The sequence below is a fragment of the Cupressus sempervirens genome, chromosome 5, assembly GCF_028749045.1.
Source record: "Cupressus sempervirens isolate cs-2001-9-10 chromosome 5, ASM2874904v1, whole genome shotgun sequence".
In the NCBI taxonomy this organism is placed as follows: Eukaryota; Viridiplantae; Streptophyta; class Pinopsida; order Cupressales; family Cupressaceae; genus Cupressus; species Cupressus sempervirens.
The window spans coordinates 76654419-76677485 of NC_143122.1; the positions used below are offsets into that span (position 1 = coordinate 76654419).

Consider the following 23067-nt stretch of genomic DNA (forward strand, 5'->3'; position numbering starts at 1 on the left):
AAGGGACTGTTAAGGTAGGATGTGAAGTTGTTTGGCTTCGTCGGATGCTTAGGGATATGCATATGTCACTGGCAGGACTGACTTCTTTGTTTGTTGATAACGAAGGCGTTACCAAGTTAGCACGAAATCCAGTCTTCCATGAACGAACCAAGCATGTGGATGTTCACTGTCATTACATATGATAGTTGATTGAAGACGAGACTAAAGATTTGCAGTAGGTTCCTACCAAGATCAGACTGCAGACATTCTCATCAAGCCTCTTGGTCCTGATAAGTTTGTCAAATTCAGAGGACAACTGGGTGTTCTAGATAGATTAACCATTAAGGGAAGGTATTACAATAACAGATAATTGTCTATTATTAGTTAATGGTAATCTATTGTAAATATCTAGTTAGCTTTCACTTTTTTAGCTTTATCTGTTAGAATAGGATATTTCTATTCTTTATGATAGTTTCCTAAGGAAACATCGCTTTATTCTTTTGTATATATAGACCTCTCGGTCTCTGTTAATAACAAGCAAGTATTTTACCAATTACTTCATAATAATCTCTATGACAAATTCTGAAACTAAGTCTGAAGACCCTTGAAGACAATTTTGATTACTTGAGCTCAGAAAATCAGGTCATGGACTTGTAAAAGCATACACTAATGAAGGTACTTGAAGATTTAAAGTTGGAAACCAAACCTTTATCCATGAAGTTTGAATCTAATTCTCTGAGGGTAAATTCTGAGACAGGCATATCTGGATGTCTTTCCTATTGCATCAATCAATTTTCTTGGTGTCCTAATATGAACCCAAGTAGAGACAATCACCCTGGAATTTTCTCTAATTTTTCTCTTGCAAATCACAGCCCTCTGGAAAAATCTTCAGACTTGAGATAGAATTTTTATGAACTCCTGGATTTTATCTCTGAATTATGTTCCGATCAGATTTTGCACTTCAGTAAACCGCCTCCTTGGGGAAAGTTTCAGATTTTTATCCGAAGCCAAATACTTGAAATTTCGTGGAGCTGTGATTGTTCCTGTAATATTTCCTTTTAAATCTGCAAATTAGAGTTCCAATTCTCAGCTCTTGACCTCAATTCGTTTGTCTTCAAATACCTTTGATTTCCTTATTTTCTGAGTTTTCTTTGGCAAGATTGAAGCCCTTTCACTCTCTTTCCTAGTTCAAACTCCTTGCTGATGTCCCCCTCTTGTTTTCTCAGCCCTCCTTGCCACCCCTGTGACTTCCAAGCCTTAATTAATGCTTCACATTGTGCTTTCTTTCTATTTTTTGATAAGGACAAGTGGAAACTCCATAAGGGCAAGGACAAGTGGAAATTCTTTGTCCTTGAGGACTTTCCCCAGTTTAGCTTAAAAAATTTGAAAAAATGACCCGCATAGGGATAAAGGTGGAATTCCTTGTCCACAAGGATTTTCCACTCCACTTTCTTCTCAAAATTTTCTTAAGTATTGGCTCAAGGGACAATGACTTGCATAGGGACTTTTACATTTTGTTCCTTATTTCTAGAAGCGGAAATTAGACCCTTGTAGGGACTTCTTGCGTTTTTGAAAGGGAAATTCACCTTCCATCCAGATTTTGTCTTTTTTTGGAGTGGAAATTCTATTCTCATAGGGACTTCATGCATTTCCTAAGTGGAAAATTGTTTTACATTAGGATTTTGCACAATTTAAGAATGGAAAGTCGATTTTCATAGTGACTTTGAACTTGTTCTGTGTGATTTTATCATTTGAGCCCATTAACAAGTAAAATATGTCATTATAACATCTTTCAGACCGACTAGCCAAAATATTCCAATACTCAGAATTTTCCTCTCAAATCTCAGCCAACCTTTCAACTTGATCTAATGATCTTAATCGTTTTAACACTTTATCTGCATCTGCAACCTTGACTACTTGATCACCTAACCACTCCTCAACCTTCTAAGCTCCGAGATGACATATCTACTGCCAAAACCCTAAGATTACCAAATGAAAAGCGAGGGTCCCCATTTGCAATGGGGAAGTGATGTGAAAAGGTCACAGCAGGTCCCTACGCTAGTTTTATGGTCCCTAAACCATTTTCTGGTCTGTACATCATGTTGCCCAACTTGTTTTAGGCCTGGCCTGGCCACCTATTTTTCCTACTCTCACTTTTCTCAAGTTCCTATTTGGAATTCTGGGCTGCTTCATCCAAATGCAACATAACAAAGTTGATAGTATATTCTTCAGATTGGTCTGGGAGAAATGATATCTAACTTCTGTACCCAAGCTCTAGCAGTATATTTATTGCTCCCATCAAAGTGCATCAAGATCACCTTAACTAAATGCTTGTTGGTAATGTCTCTACACATCTGGTCCTCTATTCCCTACCCTTTTACAACCCTCTTCTTCCTCTGATTCAAAAATTGATCTAGGAACAAGAGACCTTGAATCTCAGTTGGAAGGGTAGATACATTGCATATTGGTTCTCACTGTATCTGCTATCAGAATTTGTTTCTCTAAAATTACTTGAGGGTCTTTTCTATGTGGAAATGTAGGTTGTAGTGGTTAGAAATGAACCTTGATATTGTTGTAAGATTACAGGCATTAATGTTTTGTTGATTTGTGGAGCTAGTTCCTCCATTTTGCACTGTAGTAATCTATGGTATACCCAAGTTTATCTTAGCCAACATCTGTGACATCATATCTAACAAAGCATTAAATGTCCCCTTTTCTTTGAAATTTGGACTATTTCAACAGGCTGACTCCTTATATCTTTCTGCCATGTTGTTTGACATATTGTCAGTGTCACTAGTGGAATTTTGAGGTGTTATTGGAATATGTAATAATTCATATTCAGTTTGGTTTGGTGGCTTTAGATGAGTTGAGGTTTAATATTCTCTAGTATATGTAATGAACCCAATCCGGCTCTTATCTGAATTTACTAAATACTGGTGACGTTTCTTTTGTGTCTTCAGTTTCTCTATTGTAAATTATAGTTTTTGTAGTTTCCAATACATATGAAATGCCAAAGTAGAGTTGAAATGACATACAAATATATATGGAAAGACTGATAATTAATCTATAATACAATTCTGCAACTTGTCATTCCATTTAAATTTTGCATACCCATCAAGCTTCTTTTCAATGAACAGTTCTGGAATATAAACAGCAGTTGCCACTATTATGTTCAATTTTGGAATAATAATAATCAGACTTGCATTGTTTCATAAATCAACATCTATACTGTACTGAAATTACAAGTAAATGTAGAACCTGGTATTTGCCAACTACAGTCGATTTTGCAGCAGAGACACACGCTTGAATAATGACTGCCAGCAAGTCCCATGGCAGATTTAAACCCCAATTTAAATGCCGTTAATCACAGACTGGTAAAGGCTCCCAAGTACCTCCACAATGTCCAAGCACTTCAACTCACTGTGGTGAGGTGAAGTCTGAAAAAATAGCAGCGCCCAGAAGTAATATATAAGTCCAGCTTGCTGAGAGTTATCAACGCCAGCAACATACACTAATGCCACCCAGCACAGGGTATGAAAGCCCAAGTGTAGAGTACCAGGTGTCTAGATGCTGCAGTGCTGAACACCTAAAAATGTAGATAAAAATTGCACTTTATAACAGTGACAATATTTTCCAAACTTCCAGCATCAAACCCTTCCAAGCTACAGCGATCACAGTAATGGAAGGTGTCAACACAAGTCTTCAGAAATCACTTTGTTATCAAGTCATAGTCGCCACAATAAGAGAAAGAAACAATACTCAGTCCAGATCCATTATACTTCAGCTATGGATTTAATTCACCAAATTCAGGCCAAAATCTTCACCAAGAAATAAATAAGGCAAATGGGCAATTGGATGACCAATTCTCATAATGGGAGACATATTTGTAATCTCAATTGTGCAACTTAGCTTCAACTACACACTTTTCACTTAAAATTAAAAGCCTTTTTGCTTATACTTATGCACATAATATAATTTATTCTTTTCCTTTTGGCTCCCAAAAATGACCTTTTCAACCATACCATGATATTCTGAAACAACAAGGTCATTGTTTCTTGTGCCCAAGATTTAAAAATTTTCAACTTGGTTCCAATGAGCTATGACACTAAGGTGACCAACATAGAATACTGGTAAAATTGCAACCTCAGCATACTTAGTTGAATAATAATAATAATAATTCAGTTGTCTTGTGAAAATGACTGAACAAGCATCAAAATTGAAATCTAACAACACTGGAGTGATCTTGATGAAGACAAATGATGAATGAACTTGATCGGGTGACTAAAAATAGATGCTCCCTCCAAGATTCTTGGAGTCCAAACCAAAAGCCAGAAATAAAAATTGAGAGCATCACTCAACTCCTCTAACTCAATTGATAAGTAGGTGATAATTTCCACAGCAAGTCAAATTATGATATTGCTATCAAGATTTAACTGTGTGATTTTTGGGTCAAATTATGATATTGCTATCATAATCCTCTAACTCAGCTAAGCTCATTGGAACCAACTGCTAACTTACTATAAATAGAAGTCCCTCAAAATAGACCCAAAACTCCACTAGAAAGTCAAATAACTCCACCACAACTGAGACCCTCAAATACCACTGTCAACTCACGAGGGTCGCAATGATGAACTCGCCAAGCCAATTACAGGAACCTGCTAAAAATGGGGACATTACAGTATAATACCTTAATTCTTTGTCTCTCATAACGAAATGTTGTAGCCAAATAACAAGATTATAGGCATAGGCTGGCAAGGCCTCTAGATTTGATACCATTGTAATAAGCACACTCAATTATTTTAATCTTTTCGCAATATGTAAGCTCAACATAACATATCAATAAAGATGTATTTGCTGTTATAACATGTTGTTACATATTACAATGCTGATACAGGATAGTATTGAAGAAATCACTGCTAGGGTTACCCAAAATGTTTGAACCAAACATCCACACGGAAATAACAAGAATACCTTATATGAAAGATTTGAGACTTGTTTGCAGGTCAGAATATAGACGGAGAGTACACTATTACAAGAAAAACAACAATGGAAATCGCCCAACAAGCTGTGCCAATAACACTCCCAACATCCTCTCAAATCAAATCACCGCAACATATCAATTGTAGCACATACCAAACTCATTGAAGGGATAAAACATGCTTTTATTTAGTAAAAACAATCAACTATAGGTCTATAATTGTGAAATTGCTGTTGTTACAGGAAGCCTGGAACTGTACATACCACCAAATCAGGGATTTTCTTGAAATGTTCAATGCCAAACCCATCAAAGCATCACTACCAAGTCTAGATGCCACATGACAAAGTGGAAGTCATTCCAAAGATGAACAGACTAGATTTCCAAGTTCACATGACCAGCCAAGGCAACTTAGTATGACTCAATATAGGTATGAGTAATAAGGACTTCCCAAAATGCCATAAACCTGTATGACCAGCAAGAAATTCACCCTTTCAAGTCTTATCACTCTTCAAACACCACTAAACCACCCGAGTTTTCAATACACATTATACATCCAGCAAGAATGAACATAAGATGTTATGGCCAATATGGAAATGGTACGACCAGCTCTAAAAATTGCCGTGTCGCTTATCAGCTTTTCCAAGAGAACTTTTAAATGGCTTCTTGAACACCTAAAAATGTAGATAAAAATTGCACTTTATAACAATGACAATATTTTCCAAACTTCCAGCATCAAACCCTTCCAAGCTACAGCGATCACAGTAATGGAAGGTGTCAACACAAGTCTTCAGAAATCACTTTGTTCTCAAGTCATAGTCGCCACAATAAGAGAAAGAAACAATACTCAGTCCAGATCCATTATACTTCAGCTATGGATTTAATTCACCAAATTCAGGCCAAAATCTTCACCAAGAAATAAATAAGGCAAATGGGCAATTGGATGACCAATTCTCATAATAGGAGACATATTTGTAATCTCAATTGTGCAACTTAGCTTCAACTACACACCTTTCACTTAAAATTAAAAGCCTTTTTGCTTATACTTATGCACATAATATAATTTATTCTTTTCCTTTTGGCTCCCAAAAATGACCTTTTCAACCATACCATGATATTCTGAAACAACAAGGTCATTGTTTCTTGAAAGGGCTTTGTGGCACCCCTCAACAACCTCCTCATCCGCAAATGGTGCAACTCTATCCGGCATACCAGCTATCTCCTCACTATAGTACCTAGGAGATAAGGCATATGCAAGGAGGTGCAATGGGGTAGTCATCTTATTCCAGCGATGGTTGATAATTGCTTGCACTTGTTTGCATAAGGCTTCACATTGTGTGGGGTCACTCTCATGTGCTTGTATAGAATGTTTTACCTTCTCAACCATGGTGTCCATGCCATCATACACATCCCCTAAGCAAGGTGTATCTGTATCAGCAAAACGGAGCATAGTCATGATGGGCTTGGTGAAATCCAATACATATGCCACACCAGCCCACCAACTCTCATTCAAGATCAAATTCCTGATCCTTTGTGCTCTTTCTGAATTTGAGATCTTCCATACACCCCATTGATGACCGATGACCATTTGACTTAATGCATCTTTTACCTTGAGGAGTCGTCTCATAACGATTGTATGAGATGCAAAACGGGTCTCAGCAACCTAAACAAGTTAACAATATGTCAATTGACAATATAATTATAAATTTTAATTTTTAACTAAATTACAAAACCATGAAACTTAGTAATTTAAAAAAATTAATTTACCTTCAGCAACTCCAATTTGGAGTATGTTCTAAAAATGGATTGTGACATGTGGTGGTTGGTCACAAACATCTGTATGTCCTCCCCCTCTTCATATATTTTCTTCACCCAATCTACTTCAGTGCCAATCCTCTGCATGATCAAGTTAAGGGAGTGAACAGTGCATGGAGTCCAAAAAATATGGTCATACCGACTCTCAACTAAAGCACCCGCACCCCTGCAATTTTTGGCATTGTCAGTGACCACCTGTACCACATTCTCACTACCCACCATCTCAATGGCCTCAATGAGAATTCTAGAAATGAATTCCGAATCCTTCACTTGCCCTTCACAATCAATGGCCTTCAAAAACATTGCTCCTTTGGGGGAAATTGCAATCACATTAATTAGTGGCCGGTTTCTTGTATCCTTCCAACCATCTGACACAATAGTTAGACCCGAAGTTTTCCAAGATTTTTTGATTGGTTGAAGGTCTCTCTCTATATGTGCCCTCTCTTGTTGCAATAAAGTTGTACGCACCTTTTCATAGCCCGGGCTTGTGTAGTCAGCTGGTGATTCTTTGATTGCTGCCACCATTTCCTTCCAATATGGTGATCTCACCAAGTTGAAAGAAAGCCCATTCGCATAGAGGCAACGTGCAATAGCTTCATTAGCACGGTCTCTTGCCCCCATTTTAAATGCGGTGTCCAATGGGCCTCTTTTATGGGTTGAAATTTCCACTTCTTCCTCATCCTCTTCTGGCACAGGTACCTGCAAGAATGGGTGTTGGGAGGATGCCATTGGTTCAGTGGGTGTCTTTGGCTTGCTCTTTGAGGAAGGACCTTGATAGTAGCTTTTTTTTGATCTATTGATCAATGCATCAGCAGCTTCTTGTTCTCTTACAAATGAAAGTATTTCCGTGCTAGTCATCCTAGTACCATTTTTGCCTTTGCACATTCCAAATCCTTTGCCAACAGGGCCCATAAAATGAAGCTTCACTCGAGAATATGAGCTATTGAAAGGTTTTCCTTTGTTACTTTGACAATAATTGCACTTCCAATAGTATGAGCCACCTCCTGAAACCTGTGATATCCGTGTTGTATGTCTCCACAAAGGAGAACCTACATCAATTTAAAAATTATCAGTCCCTTCCCCTCCTTGGCCCCCCACTGAACTTTGACTAGCACTACCACTGGTATCCATTCTTGTCTAGTTTTTTGCAACCTATTTTATAAGAAAATAAATAAATTTTAATTAGTTCCTAACAACGATGAACATCAATGATCATGCATACAAGTGGAAAGAAGTGAGAAAAACTACTAAAATAGATACCCAAAGTTGCTTCTACATATCTTTCAAAAAAAAAAATTTGAAAAAAAACTTTAAAAAAATCTTCAAGAACTTCAAAAAATCATCAAAAACTCAAAAAAATTCATCTAAATACTCAAGAAAAGGATTGATCACTTACTTTGAATGGTTTAAACTTCTTTGAGAAAGCTATCTCTCCCTCTTCGATCGATCCTCTTCAAAAATGCTGAACTTAGCTTCACAATGAAGGAGTGGCTGTAGGTGCAAACAAAACTCTAAAATGACTCTTGTGAATGCTTCTATGTTGTCTTCTAGGGTCGTTTTAGGGTTTTATTGTGAAATTATGCTTTAAAAAATGCTTTTAGTCACATGTTTCATGGTTTTAAGTTAAAATATACTTTATTTTATTAATTTTCCGCCTAACTCCCGCGGATGTGTCCGGATGCTCTCGGATGCCTGCGGGTGGCTTCCGGGCAGCACCCGCAGCGCATCCGGAGGCTTCTCGCATCCGTCCGCATCGAATGCGGAAGCCAGGCCCTACTGGCACGAATCGGTATCTGAGTATATTATCCAAAGGGTCGCGACTCAACCATCACATTCTAACTTTCTTCGGTAACAGACACTACTTAACATATAATCAAATATTAACTATTCCTCAAGACTACAATTATTATCGACAATATCGTCCCCCCCAAAAAGAAAGTTCTCCTGACAACAAACACAAAATGGAGATAATGTTCTACACCTTATACTGTAATGTCCCCATTTTTAGCAAGTTCTTGCAGTTGGCTTGGTCAATTCACCATTGCAACCCTCGTGAGCGGATAGTGGGATTTGAAGGTCTCAGTTGTGGGGTTATAGGCTTTTCAACAACCTATGTTGTGTTTTGACTACAATTGAGGGACTTACTATTTATAGTAAGTCAAACTGTTGGTTCCGATGAGCTCATTTGTGTTAGAGGAGTTGGGTGATGGTCTCAGTTTTATTTCGGGCTTCTGGTTTGGGCTCCAAGAATCTTGGAGGGAGCTTCTATTTATAGCAAGTCACTCCATTAGGTTCATCGTCTTTCATCATCAAGAGCACTTTGTTGTTGTTAGATTTAGATTCTGATGCTTCTACAATAGTTTTCGCAAGATGGGTGAATTATTATTATTATTCATCTAAATACATTGAGGTTTCTATTTTTGTTGGTATTGTTGGTTGGTCACCTCAATATCATAGTGCGTTGGAACTGAGACAAAAAGTTTTAAATTGTGGGAATAAGAAACTATGGCCTTGCATGTCAGAATATTAAATTATGGTGGAAAAGGTCATTTTTGGAGCCAAAAGCAATTAATAAATTATATTAATGACACTTATATTTTAATGTTGTGTAGAGAAAACTTCTTAAGTGGAGTTCTTTTGGAAAATTGGTGCCATTTGGAGATTATAAATATGAGGACATTTGATAAGAAAAACATTTGATTATTTGATTATCTTATTTTGATTTGTCGTCTTTGTGACGCTTATGAAGTCTGATTTTTTTGTGCCCTTGCTGAAGTATAAGGGTTTGTTCTTGAGAAGTTCATTGTAATTCATAGCTGAGGTATTGTGAATTATTTTTTTAAGAATTGGTTTTTATCTCCATTGCTGTAGACATTGTGGTTGGGAGATACTGTGGTGTTGGGAATTTGGAATTTGACATCTTCTTATACTGTTATTACTGTTGCTAAGAAGCGGTTGGGTGTTGGTTAATTTGGAGTTGGTTGAGTACCCATTTATATTTGCTGCTAGGCGTTATTTTTCATTTGCACTTTGGGAGCAGTGTTTTCCATATCTGTAGTTGCATTTGTTTGTTGGAGAATTTTTTTGCTGCTGCTAGACTTCATTTCAAAGGGTTTCAAGGCATGTCTTACTTGTAAGTTCATGGATTGGAACTTCTAATTTTTTTGGGTATTGTTGATGTAGATAATAGGGGATATTTTATCAATTGGGTTGTTGGTATTTTGTGAAAATACTCAAATCTAAGTTGATATTAAAATCTGGATTTTTCAGATGTATATTCCCCATGTAATATCTTCTATTTTTCTGCTATATTGTTGTATAATAAATTGCAAAACCTCAAAAACAAAAGAAAGAAATCATTTCTTTGGCACAGATGTATGAGAGTCAGTGGGGCTCATTACAGTGGTATCAAAGCTTGCTTGCAAAGTGTTTGACGAAATGTCAAACAACTAAATTATAGAAGAATGTGGTGTTTGATGAAGTTATAACCGGTTGGGGTTATTGCAGTGGTATCAGATCTTGCTTGCAAAGTGTTTGACGAAATGTCAAACGATTGAATTATAAAAGAATTTGGTGTTTGATGAAGTTATAACTGGTTGGGGTTATTATGTATACATAAAAGAAAACAACTAAGATGAGGACGAAGGAAGCGTCTGTGGAGTTGATTAGGACGTTGGAGGGTTCAACTTCTTCCATAGTTGGTACACTTAGTGAGTACTGATGTTTAGATCTTCCTGTGCCTGGGAGTTCGCCTCGACAACCTCCTTTAACCTTAAGGCAACATCATTAAGTTCAGCCTCCTTTCTATCGCATGCCTCCTTGGCTTTGGCTAACTAAGTCTCTAGTAGATAATTCTCCTTTATAATTGCTGCCAACTATATTTCCACCGCACACTTCTTTGTAACTTCTCTAAGTTGTGTGTCCACTGTACTCTTACCCTTAGTGGCTGCCTCTAACTGCGCCACGAGTACTGCGTGCTCCTTTTCCCAAGCCACTTGCTGAGTAGCTATCTCCTCTTGAGATCTCTCTGTGGCTACCGTAGCCTCCTCTTCATGTTGCACTGCAAACACACTCTACACAATTTGCCTGCCTCTATCAACCTCCTTGATAAGAGCGATAGGATATGCCTCGACATCCTTGTTGAATGTATCATGTGCTGGCTCTTCCTTTGTTGTTTGTACCCCAACCTCCACCATTGCTCTTGGAGGACATCCAACCTCTGCCACATCTACTCAAAGTAACATGACTCGGACCTGACTCGGACTCGGCAAGGGTAACTTGACTTGTGACTCGGCTCGGACTCAGAAGTGACTCGGCAAAGTGAAAAAACTTCGAAATTTTGAGATTTTTTAGGATTTAAAGAACATTCCATGCACCCATTATTGAATAAAATTTAAAGACACAATAACATCATTAAATAGAAGATAATTTGACCATAATGCACATACTAAAGTTAAAAGTCAAACGTACATCGATTACATAAGTACAATACTACAAAGGTAAATTGCTAAATACTATATTACTAGTAGTTAAATAGTAGTTGAAGGAAATATTATAAAAGTAAAACATAGAATCATATATAAAATGATAAATCCATGCAACCCATCAAAATGTATATGTATTATGAAATCCAACACATCAAGATTCAATAGTCATTATCAAATGTTCCAAATTCTGATCATATGTTAAGTTAAACAAAAAGTTAAAACAAGACTATAGTTGTGGCTTCTAGTTGGAGTCCTCATCATCATCGTCATCGTCATTGTCATTGTCATCGTCATCCTCATCCTCATCCCCAACCTCAACCTCAGGCTCAGGCTCAGTATAATCTATAAAATGCCTCTTAGTAAGGCGTCTAAGGTAGGTCCTGGATGACTGATTAGCCATAGCATCAGCTTGTGAGGCGCCTCTAGGATCAACTGTAGTCTCTGGCTCTGCCAATGCCTGTGAGGTGCCACTAGGATCAACTGTAGTCTTTGGCTCTGCCAATGCCTGTGAGGTGCCACTAGGAACAACTGGAGCTCTCTGGTCCTCTGCTACCATAGCCACAGCCTCAGCCTGGCCCTCTCTATTTGCCTGGTCAACCCACTGTAGGTCCTCATCGTCAAAGATAGGATCAGTAGCCTCAATGATCCACTTAGACTCTGGATCAACCTCCTCTAGAGTAATCAGAGAGGTCTCACCATCCAAAATCTCCCTCGTCCTAATGCACAGGTTGTAATGCACAAAGACTAGCCTATTCATTTTCTCCACAGACAACCTGTTACGCCTCTTCGAGTGGATGTGCTCGAACATGCTCCAGTTGCGCTCACATCCAGAAGTGCTTCTTGGCTGGCTCATGATGTGGATGGCGATTTGCTGAAGGTTTTTGGTTGAAGGCCCAAACATTTGCCACTATCTATCTGAATTTTGAAAAAAGGAAAAGAAAAAAATATTAGTCTCATTTCAAGATTTGAACTTTAAAGTTTAAAGCTAGAAATTTAGAAACTAGATTGTATAAGCCTATAAGGCTTACGCTGCAATTTTTACCTGGCTGCAATTTTGTACGACCTTTGCAAATTTGACTTCAAAAAATGGGCCCTGATGCATTATTATAGGCATCTATCTCAAGCAATATATCTGTGGCATTAGTGGCCATCTTTGATATCACAGTGTATAGGCCACCAAGAACCTCCTCATCTGCCTTGAAATCTTCACAGAAACGGTATGCCAGATTGAGGTAATAGGCTACTGTGTGGATGGGCTTATGAAGCTGATTTTGCCATCTCCTATCAATTATGTCCCAAATAGGGCCATAGTTTTCCTCAACTCCTACATATTTGGCTTTAATAGCCTCCTTGGCCTTATCCATGCCCTCATATATGTAGCCCATAGAGGGCTTCTCCCCATCAGTAACTCGTAGGAGGGCTACAAGGGGCTCAGTGATTTACAAAACAATTAAACAAAAAAACAATATAATGAATGATGAAACTTTGCAAAGTTGCACAATGAAAATAAAACAAAAATATGTATGAGATAAATTAATTTATAAAATTTTAAGACTTGAACTTTTAAAATTTAAATTACCTCCACAATCTTCGAACATGGTTCCTAAAAACCTTCATCATCATAAATGCATTTTGTTGCATCTATCCTTGCTAGGCTGGTGGCAAAGGAGGAGGAACTCCATTCTGGACCAACAAACATGGACCTCAAAGCTAACCTTGAACTCAGCAAGGATTTTAGTGTGATAAAATTAGAGACAAATCTTGTGATACCGGGATGAGCCAACTCCTTTTCCTTCATGTATTGCCTCATGGTGCTGAGGACCAAAGCATGATTATAGATGAACTTACAAAGATTTTTGGCCTTAGCAACACATGATTTCACCCATACAAGCTTGCCAATATCCTCTAACATGAGGTCGATGCAATGGGCCACACATGGAGTCCAAAAGATTTTTGGGTCTCTCTCCATCAAAAGTTTTCCTGCAACAATTTTAAATTAGTTAGTAAACAATAAATTTTTTTGATGTATTAAAAAACTTTTAATTTTCAAAATTTAATGAAAAACTAAAACAACTTTTTTAGAACTTAGAAAGTTAGAAGTTAAAATTTTACTTGGAGTAACATAATTAGCTGCATTATCAGTCACCACTTGGACAACATTCTCTTCCCCCACCTCTCTCATGACCTCCTCAATAGCCTCACATAAGAATTTTGCATTTTTCACATGTGAGGAAGCATCTATAGACCTCAAAAACATGGTGGATTCTGAAAGTGAAAATTAAACAAAATAATTATCATTCAAGAATCAATAGTCAATAAAACAAAATTTTCGTTATTCAATAATACATTAAATTTTAGACTTCAAGAAGTAGAGGATGATGAATTACCTCCGCTAGAAACAAGAAAATTTAGGAGGGTCCTATTCCTCCTATCTATCCATCCATCCGTCATAATGGTACACCCCTTTTGGCTCCAAATCTTTCTGTGGTCCTCCAACTCAAGTTTCATCTCCTTAACCATTCCTAGTGAAAGGGGGCTACTCAACTCATCTTCAGTGGGGGCTTTAAACCCCGCACCATAGATGGAAACTGCGTCAATCATCCCTTGCCAATAAGGAGTCCTGTTACATTTATAAAAACATTTTAATTAGCATATTTCAAATTTTCAACATCAAGTTAAAAGTATAAAATTGAATTTAAATTTTAAAACTTAAAAGTTTAAAACGTAAAACAATCAAATATAAATGAAATTGAAGTACCTGGCTGCTATAAATGGAATGTTGCAGTAAAACCAAAACTTGCAAATTGCTCTTATTCTAGCTTCATGTATCTCCTTATTCCAGCCCAAGCTCTCAAGTGAGGGTTGTGCACCAGGAGTGGAATGCGGTACAAAAAAATTGTCCAACCTAGATTTTTTGGCGCTAGGATGAAAGGTAAAGCCAATACTACTATAAGGGGCACCAGCCGCAGCACCACTAGCAGTGCAAGGAATAGATGTAGAAGAAGTACGATTAGCAGAAGCACTAGGACGATAGGGGGGAAGGGAAGAACCTTCTCCAACACAACCTATTGACTCAAAAACATTTCCAGATGAGCGTGGAAGGGAATTGTAATGAGCTTGAGCGAACTCTACTAATTGTTTTTTTTTTTAATTCTTTTTCTTGTTCATATTTTTCTAAGGCAACATAACAAAAACGTTGAGCCTCAACAGTTGCAGCTCTACAAGGCTCAGTATCATGACCACTTATGCCAACAATATGGTATTTCAATCTATTTATACCCCCACTATTAATGGTTTTACAAAATAGACATTTTGTTTGAATTCTAGCTCTATTCGGAAAGTCTATGGTGTACTTCCAACACTCATCTTTTTTATTGCCTTTAGAGAGCTTGGGTTTTTTTACCTCTAGGAGCCATTATGAGTAAGGAAAAATGTAAAAGTTTCTGCAATAAGACATTTTAGACCAAATATTACCATTTAAGCATTGTATTTTATGAAGATCTAAAGTAAAAAAACAAAAAACCATAAACATATAAAAAAAATTCATCCAAAAAACCCATAAGCATAGAGAAAAAAATCATCAAAATCTAAAAAATCAACTCTTACCTCTTTCAAATGCTTTGGGAAGTGTTGAGAAGAGCTCCTATAAATTCCTTGATGATCTAAATGCAACCTCTAATGTCACAAATGCAAGTTTTTCTCCTCTTCCTTTCAGCTGGTTGCAAAACAATGACACTTTATTTCTCTTCTTCCTCTCTCTCTCTCTTCTTCTCACAATAGAGTGTTATGAAAGGCCTTTTAGGGTTACAAGCATAACATAGAACAAATAAAATTATTAAAAAAAACATTGTTTGTCATTTTTTAACCCAAATGGGCGTCCTCTGCCGCGGCCGGGTTGAGTGGCTCGTGACCTGTGAGTCATGCGAGGACCCGCCGCTCATGGGTCACGGGTCATTCTGACTCGGCTGCTAGATGGTGACTTGCTGACTCGTGTGACTCGCCTGACTCGCGACGAGTCATGTTGCACTACATCTACTAGCACTATAGGTGTTGTTTGCTCTTTGGAACCTTATACCCTCCAACTCTAGTGTGACTACCTCTCCCTATGCTGCACTATCCAATATCATCTTATCATGATTGAGGTCTTCTCTCATCAGAGATTGGATAGAAGGTCTTAGTCATCAGTGCAATCTGAAATCGCCACAATAGATAATCACTCGCATGTCCCATCACTGGTGGAATGCGTCCTTGCCTAGGTGCTGTGGAATGCTCTTCGACCTGCGCAGTCACACTCATGGAGTTGTCACTCACTAGATCAACTGACAGTGTTGGATCAACTCTCACCATGACATTTGACCCAATCACTTCTAGTCGAATTTGTGGCTCCTGTGGCCTGCTGCCTTCATCTCCCGAGTTCTTGTCACCTCAACCTCCTCAGTCACATCTCTGGATGGCAGATGCTGCAATTTTGTAACTCCCACGGAAACAATCTCTGCCACTTGAGGCCAATATCTACCGCTTGAGGCATCTCAAGAGTCACTAGGGTACTCTATGTGTTGGGTGCTACTATTGGGGTTTCCTTCACGACTACACTCTCTGTCTTTGGTAATACCACGTGCAATAAACTGGGCTTAGTAGGACAAAAAAAAAAGTAAATCTCTACTCGAAAAAATTTCGTCAAACAGTTGACATGTATCCTGAATGCTTTCTATTTTACCATAGCTGAGGAAAAAACGTCTCTAGGGAGTATTACAATATGACATAAGCTTACACAAACAAGGTGAATTTCTCAAGAAATAACAGTTCTAGTTATATTAGCCTTTGCAATAGCAGAGTTCTTAGGAAATAACAATTCCAGTTATATTAGCCTTTGCAATAGTAGATTTCTCACAATGGCATTTCTATTTTGAATCATAGCAATATACAGATTTAATGAATGATAAATTGCTATTTCATTACACTCTAGCACAAGTTTAAAACATAAATAGAGATAGATTAAAGAACCCGGCTTAGAATGTATAGTGCTGGAAACCTATATGGCTGCCCCCGAAATTGCATCCAGTGGCCTCAATTTCGGAACTACCAATATCTGAATGTCTTCACAAGCCTTCTAGTCACTGTGCCAACCCTAGTATTATATTCCAAAACTGCTTCTCCTTAGTGAATACTGATCCCTATCGTGACTGAACTTTGTTTTGACCCTGCCGTCTTTAAACTTATGGCTGACTGTGAGTAAGGTATACTCGGAAATGATGTTGAGGCACTATGGTGGGAGCTCAACTACACTGCGTTACCACACCAATGTTTATTATCGCCACCCTATGCAGTGAGTCTGCTACTGTCAGTTATTGGGCTTGTTGTCGGGACTGCAATAAAACCTCCACAACTTTTGGAACTCCCACACGGTTATGTATAGGTAAGCTAGCTAAATGGTGGACAGGTGTGAGAAGGTTCCATTCAATGGTGTGTTACAGATCATTGGTTGACTATCAAAACACTGGACTCCCGCAAGTTTCCAGACGCTTGTGTATTCATTCTTAAACTCGTTACTGCCAGTAATACTAGGAAGCTCGTCCATCCTCGACTCTCAATATGATGATTGAATGAACAATCATTCCTTAAAGCTAATATCCTATACTACGATATGATACTTAGGAAACAAGTTGGCAGTGTATAACTGAAATGAGAGTTTGATACTTACTTTGATGTCTTCTTCTGTAATAGACTAAATGGCGTCCCTGTATATTATCTCTTCTTAAATAACTCTAATGGCAACTTGTCTGTAATGATCCTCTGTTCTTAATCTAATTCTAGCTTCCATTAACCATCCAAGACTCAAATAAGTCATATTTAGCTTTGCAAATACAGTGTGAGTTACTAGGTTTGCATCTAGTCTCATTGTTCTTCCGTAAGGGGTTTCGTCCTTAGGAGAATTTCCAGTCACATTGAAGCCACTAGTTCAATATTTGAATAGAAGCATATATTCGTTGTGTCTTTCCCAAGACTGAGCCTCCTTTTTATAACCTCGAAGTGAGGGAAGAGTGTTGGAATAAGAGATGTGGGATAAAACACCAATTTCGTTTTCTAGTCACTTAAGTCACTTCATAAAGTGAATGTCTTAATAAAACATAAAGTAACTTTATTAAAGTACTGTAATACATTGAATGACGAACTTAAGTCAAATCTTCCCTTGTGACTAGCAGGCATGCTTTCTAGAAATGCTGTTAATCTATCCAGATGTGGAGATAGATTAACCAGGTGCCAAAAGAGCTGGAGTGAAAAAGGGGACATGACACCACAGTCGTCACTACCAGTAGAGTAATAATAATAGGTGTCCTGATTTGGCCAAACACCGAGATTGGGGCAGTGTTGGCAACAGGTGTCTAGTGTGCCATGGAAGACAACATAGGGCATGCAAATAGTGATGTAAGTTCCGACACTGCCTCATCCTTCATGTCAGCCTTAGTGTTGTCTTCCTTCGTGGCACTTTTGCTCTCAGATGTATTATCTCATCTTCTATCGGTATCCCCGTGATCTAATCCACCATCCCTCTCTTGCCTGGCCCGTTTCTGTCTTGTTGCTACCTTCAGGCCACCTAATGTATCGAAGTGTCGCCATCTCATAATGGGGGGGCTCACCATGTGCCAATGATTCCACTCTAATCTCCTCCCACAGAACATCATGCAGGATTTGTCTAACCATGGCGTTTAGGAGTAGCCTGATGGCATAGTGCGACATATCAAAAGTCTTATGCTACAGTCATGAACTTGTACATACGCTTTGATAACAATGTGGACCAATCATATACTCTGACGCCAACTAAGTAATTCATCAGGGACACCTGCTGGAAAGAAATAGTAGACACATGGCTAGAACCTATCAGTTGGCTCTTAACTATGTCCAACAAACATCTCTAGTGACCTTCCCTAATAAATGACTTCTTGATTCCCCTAGTTTGTGAGGACTTTCAGAGTGACTCGTCTGTGTCGGTGAGGTCCTTGCAAATCAACTGAATGTAGAGATCTTTCACCCCTGGAGTTATTCTCTATGCCTTCAAATCAATTTTGTGCCCTTTTTTGGCAATCTAAACACCCTTCTAAATTCTTCCATGGTGAAAGAAGTCTCTATGAGATGATTCATGTAGGTGACGGTGCTTTTCTTCGTAAAATCATCAAATGACTCAATCATTGCCCTCATTGGACCTATAAAATCCTTGATACAAAATATTGACATCTGGATAACCCATTCAACTTGCACTCGCCTCAAGTTGTTTTTGATAATTTTATTATTTGTAGTCTCAGCTCTCTCATGCTGTTAGCCGACTGGATGGGTCCGACGGTGTTTCTGTAGCCAACGGGGTGATGTCCAGCGGTATTTTGTATTCTGTAGCCGACAGTCCGGCGGTGTTTCGATATTCTGTAGCCGACAGTTCGGCGGTGTTTCTGTATTCTGTAGCCGACGATCTGGCGGTGTTTCTGTATTCTGTAGCCGATGTCGTCGGTAAATAATTTGTAGCGAATAGAATAATTGTGGCCGACGGACCCCTTCGGGAAGGTTCGGTGGTAGTATTTATATCCCGTTTGAGATCTTTGTAAAGCATCATTCATCTACTATTGTGAATACAATTCTGCTATTCTGCTATTATTGTCTGTATGCGTTGATTTTTTTACCCGTACGGTAAACATTTGGCGCCGTTGCCTTATGAATCTGGAAAGTGGGAGGAATGAAGATTAATGCCAAATCAGCTTAACAAGGATCGAAATAAGGCGAAAGGAAAAGATGGAATCCGTACTGCGCAAGAGAATTTAATTTTGGCATAGCAAACCAAACGCCAACGGAGATTTCAAAAGATTGCCGACGGACACCGGAGCGTGGAAGAATTGTTGGAGGAGACTCGGCAGCGGGTGGAATTGGTGGAAGAAGCACGGGAGGAGTTCTTGAACTTGTGTTCGCCAAGGGAGGAAAACTCTGACGGAAGAGCATCAACTTGCATGGCTCGCAGGGCCGATGGAGCACGAGTGTGGAGTGATCTCTTCGTCCAGGATAGACTTCCGTGGGAAACAATTTCAGAGGATCCTTCTTCTTCACCAAGGTTCGCAGCTGTTGACACCTCCGGTGCGGAAGTGCAGACCGCCGGTGCGAGAGTTCAGACTGTCGGTGTGGGAGTTCAGACTGTCGGCGCGGGAGTGCCGATTGCCGGTGTAGGAGTGCAGACCTCCGGTGTGACAGTGCAGACCTCCAGTGTTGTGATGGCGGGACCAAAAGAGAAACTGCCGAAGTTCAGTGGCAATGGTACGGCCGATCCCATTCGACATTGCAAAACATGCGAAACAATCTGGAGGGCAAATGGCATAACTGATGAAGACGACTGGATGAGACAATTTCCGATAACCCTACGGGGTCTCACGATTGATTGGTTTTCGGATATGGATCCGCAGAAGCTAGATACCTGGGATAAGATTAAAAAGGAGTTCCTGGCGGAATTTAAACTCTTACGGGATGATAATGAAATCGTAGCAGAAATTTTCAATATGAAACAGGGGAAGCACGAAACTGTCCGCGTCTACGCCAGGAGATTAAAAGACTTAATAAACAAAATGGAAAGCAAGCCGGCGGACGGATTGCAGAAAAGGTGGTTTGTGGATGGCCTACGCTTGCAGTTGCAGAGGAAAATGAAAATTGTGCCATCGTCGTCATATGTGGACGCGTATAACAGAGCATTGGATCTTGAAAGTGAACAGAAGACAAAGAAGAAAACTAGCTCATCTGATTTTGATGACGACGAGCCTGTCGGAGATGATAGCAACGACGACAAAGGCAGCAGCAAGAAAGTTCGGGCGCTACAGAAGGATATGATTCGCATGATGGAGTTTAAAAATATGCAGAAGGAGCCAAAAGGAAGTGAACTGTGGTGCACAGAATGTAAGAGCGACGGCCATACTAAAGGATTGTGTCCAAAAAACCAATTTTGACATTTGTCAGATCATGGGCCATTCAAAAAAAGACTGCCCCTTTAACATGAAGACAAGAGGATCTCCGCAGGTGCTTCTCACACAGGAGGCTTCCCCGTCGGGTAGTAGCGGAAACACGAATACCGCCGGTGCTACATCTGGAGGATACAGGAATAATAGCAGAGGGCAAAATAACAATGCAAACAATAACAATAATAATGGGAGCCGAAGTCGAACTCAGTATGATGCAAACGGACGGACGATCGTTCAATGTCGAGCATGTAATTTGTGGGGTCATTTTGCGTGGGATTGTACAGCGGAAAACACACCGAAATTATTATGCAGATGGTGCGGACCCGGCGATCACGAAGATTCCAAGTGTCCAAAGGTTGGAGTAAACTTGATCACTATTGGCACGGATGTAGAGGAGGTTCTGGCAATTACACGGAAGCAAGCGGAGGAAAAGAGAAAAGTGGGGGAAGCGCAGGTGGACATTGCAAAGGCATCGTCAGCGGGGACATCTCAGTTGAAGGACATCACCGGCACCTTGGCAAGGAACTTCGCAGAACAAAACATTGTACGACAGATCTTACAAACGGAGATACCAGTCAAGATAAGTGACCACCTCACAATGCCCCAGTTACGGACGGCCATTCTGAATCATACACCGTTTTCGAAAGCACCGGAGGACACAGGAAGGGACAGTAGGGAAGTGATGACAACAGACTCAATGCTGCTGGCACTGACATCCAGACAGCATCCGGCAGTTGTCGAGATGGGGATTTTGGGAAATGTTTTGATAGAGACAATTGTTGACGGAGGGTTTGGCGTGAATGTCTTACCAGAGGATACCTGGAAGAAGTTGGGGAAGCCGACGCTGTGGCCACCTACATTCCAGTTGCTCACGGCGGACCAGCACGGGATCAAACCGTTGGGAACCTTAAGGGCGCAAATGGTAACTATTGGTACGCAACCATTTTTATTGGATTTGTGGTTATTCCATTGAAAAGAAAAGGATATGATGCTATTCTGGGACGGGATTGGTTGGTGCAAGCAAAAGTAAAGCATGACTGGAAACGAAATACCCTATCAATGGAGTGCGAAGACAAAAGATTCACAATTGACCTGCACACACAAATGGTCGACGAGGAGGCAACATCGTCAGATTCAGAAAGCGACGACAAAAGTGTTGATGAAGGAAAGAAGAGAATGGAACTGGATGAAGAAGGAATATTGAGACTAGACGGAAGATCGAATGACGATGACCTAGACTCGGTGAATGGCCTTTACCATTGGCAGATAGAAGACTACGAATTGTTTCCAAGTTGCAATATGTTAACGGTCGACGAACGTGACAAGACAAAGGAAAATGAATGTCTGGAGGAATGCAGGGAAGCAGAAGAAGGAAAAGCTGCCATGGCTGAAGCTGAGGGGAAGAACATACAGTCTGAACACAGAAAAACGAAAGATCTCACTGTCCGGTACATGGTGAATGGACTGCGCGGAAAGAAAAGGTTACACCGTAGCATAAAATTAGTGGAAGGGCACCGATAGCAAAGAAATAATCTAGTTGCGCGACGACCGCAGGCACATTGGGCGACGGGGGTGGCACAAAACAAACGTAAGCCGTGTGACGGTCAGAATGAAATCAAAGTGGAAAAGTTTAAGGGCAGATGGGTTGGACCATATCAGATTTGGAAGGTCAGCAACAATGGAGCAATCAAACTGGCGACCTTGGACAGACAGGAGATGGCTCAGTCAGTTAACGGATCTAAGTTGAAACTATATCACGCAAGAAAGTTCTTGCCGTCGTTGAATCCTCCATCGTCGTCATTACAGCACTCTCTGGCGGCGACGTCGTCCGAAGGTACCTTTGTTATTTGATGTGTTCAAATTTCAAAAAACAAAAAAAAAAAAAATTTCAAAAAAATAAAAATTAAAAATTAAAAAAAAAAAAATTGAAAAAAATTGAAAAAAAAATTTGAAAAAGAAAAAAGAAAAAAAATACGGGCCCCACGGACAGAAAGGCCCGCGGACTGAAAAGTCCCGTGGGCAACTGCTTGTTCGCGGGCAGTGAAAGTCCCGCGGACAGGTTGTCCGCGGGCAGAGAAAGACGGTGGAAGGTCCCCGTGGATAGTCTGTCCGCGGGCACAAAATTTTTTTTCACATCCTCCGCCGAAGATAGCCCGCGAGTTTACAATCAATTCCGCCATAATTTTAAGAAGCCTCAGACGGTAAGGGAAAAGACCATGGGCATATAACAAAAAGAACTTCGCCGTCTTAAGACTCTTTCACGGGTTGCAATTGGAGGACAACGTTCCTGTGCATTAAGAAGAGACAGAGCGGAGTTTAAAACTTAATTTATGAAGACTGCAAAGGCAGTGTCAAGTGTTTGCTATTAGGGATTAGCGGACATTATTCCGTGCACATCAAGCCAGTAGCCAATATCAGATGAAGTTTTTTCTATTACCTCCCTGAGTCGTTCGAACGAAGGCCTGGGGAGAATCGATTCTGTGTGCCGTGACAAGCTGGCGAAACAGTAACAAACAAACAGAAGAGAGGGGTTGCGTAGAGAGCTCAGGAGGAGCTAATCATCCAGTTGGAGGCAGTGCAGCGACACTTGGCTCGGGATACTCAGGTAGAGAAAGCAGCACAGGTGGCTATCAAGGTCAGCTTCATCAAGAAGGCAGTGTTGTGTTAGCAGAGGCTAGAGGCACGACACGAAGGTGATAGTGATGTGTCAGAAGCAGATTTCTCTTGTTGTAGTCACTCTGTTAATGTATTTTGTTTGTTAATTTGTCTCAGATATTTTGTCAGTTGTCAGGAGATGACTTTTCTTTTTGGGGGGGATGGTGTTAGC

The 23067-nt window shown here is 39.7% G+C and overlaps 1 protein-coding gene across 4 annotated transcripts in view; it reads left to right on the forward strand.

Moving 5' to 3' along the window:
- The window catches only part of LOC149554628 (uncharacterized), a 77369-nt gene that overhangs the window by 39992 nt on the left and 14310 nt on the right, over window positions 1–23067 (forward strand). The window lies entirely within an intron of this gene.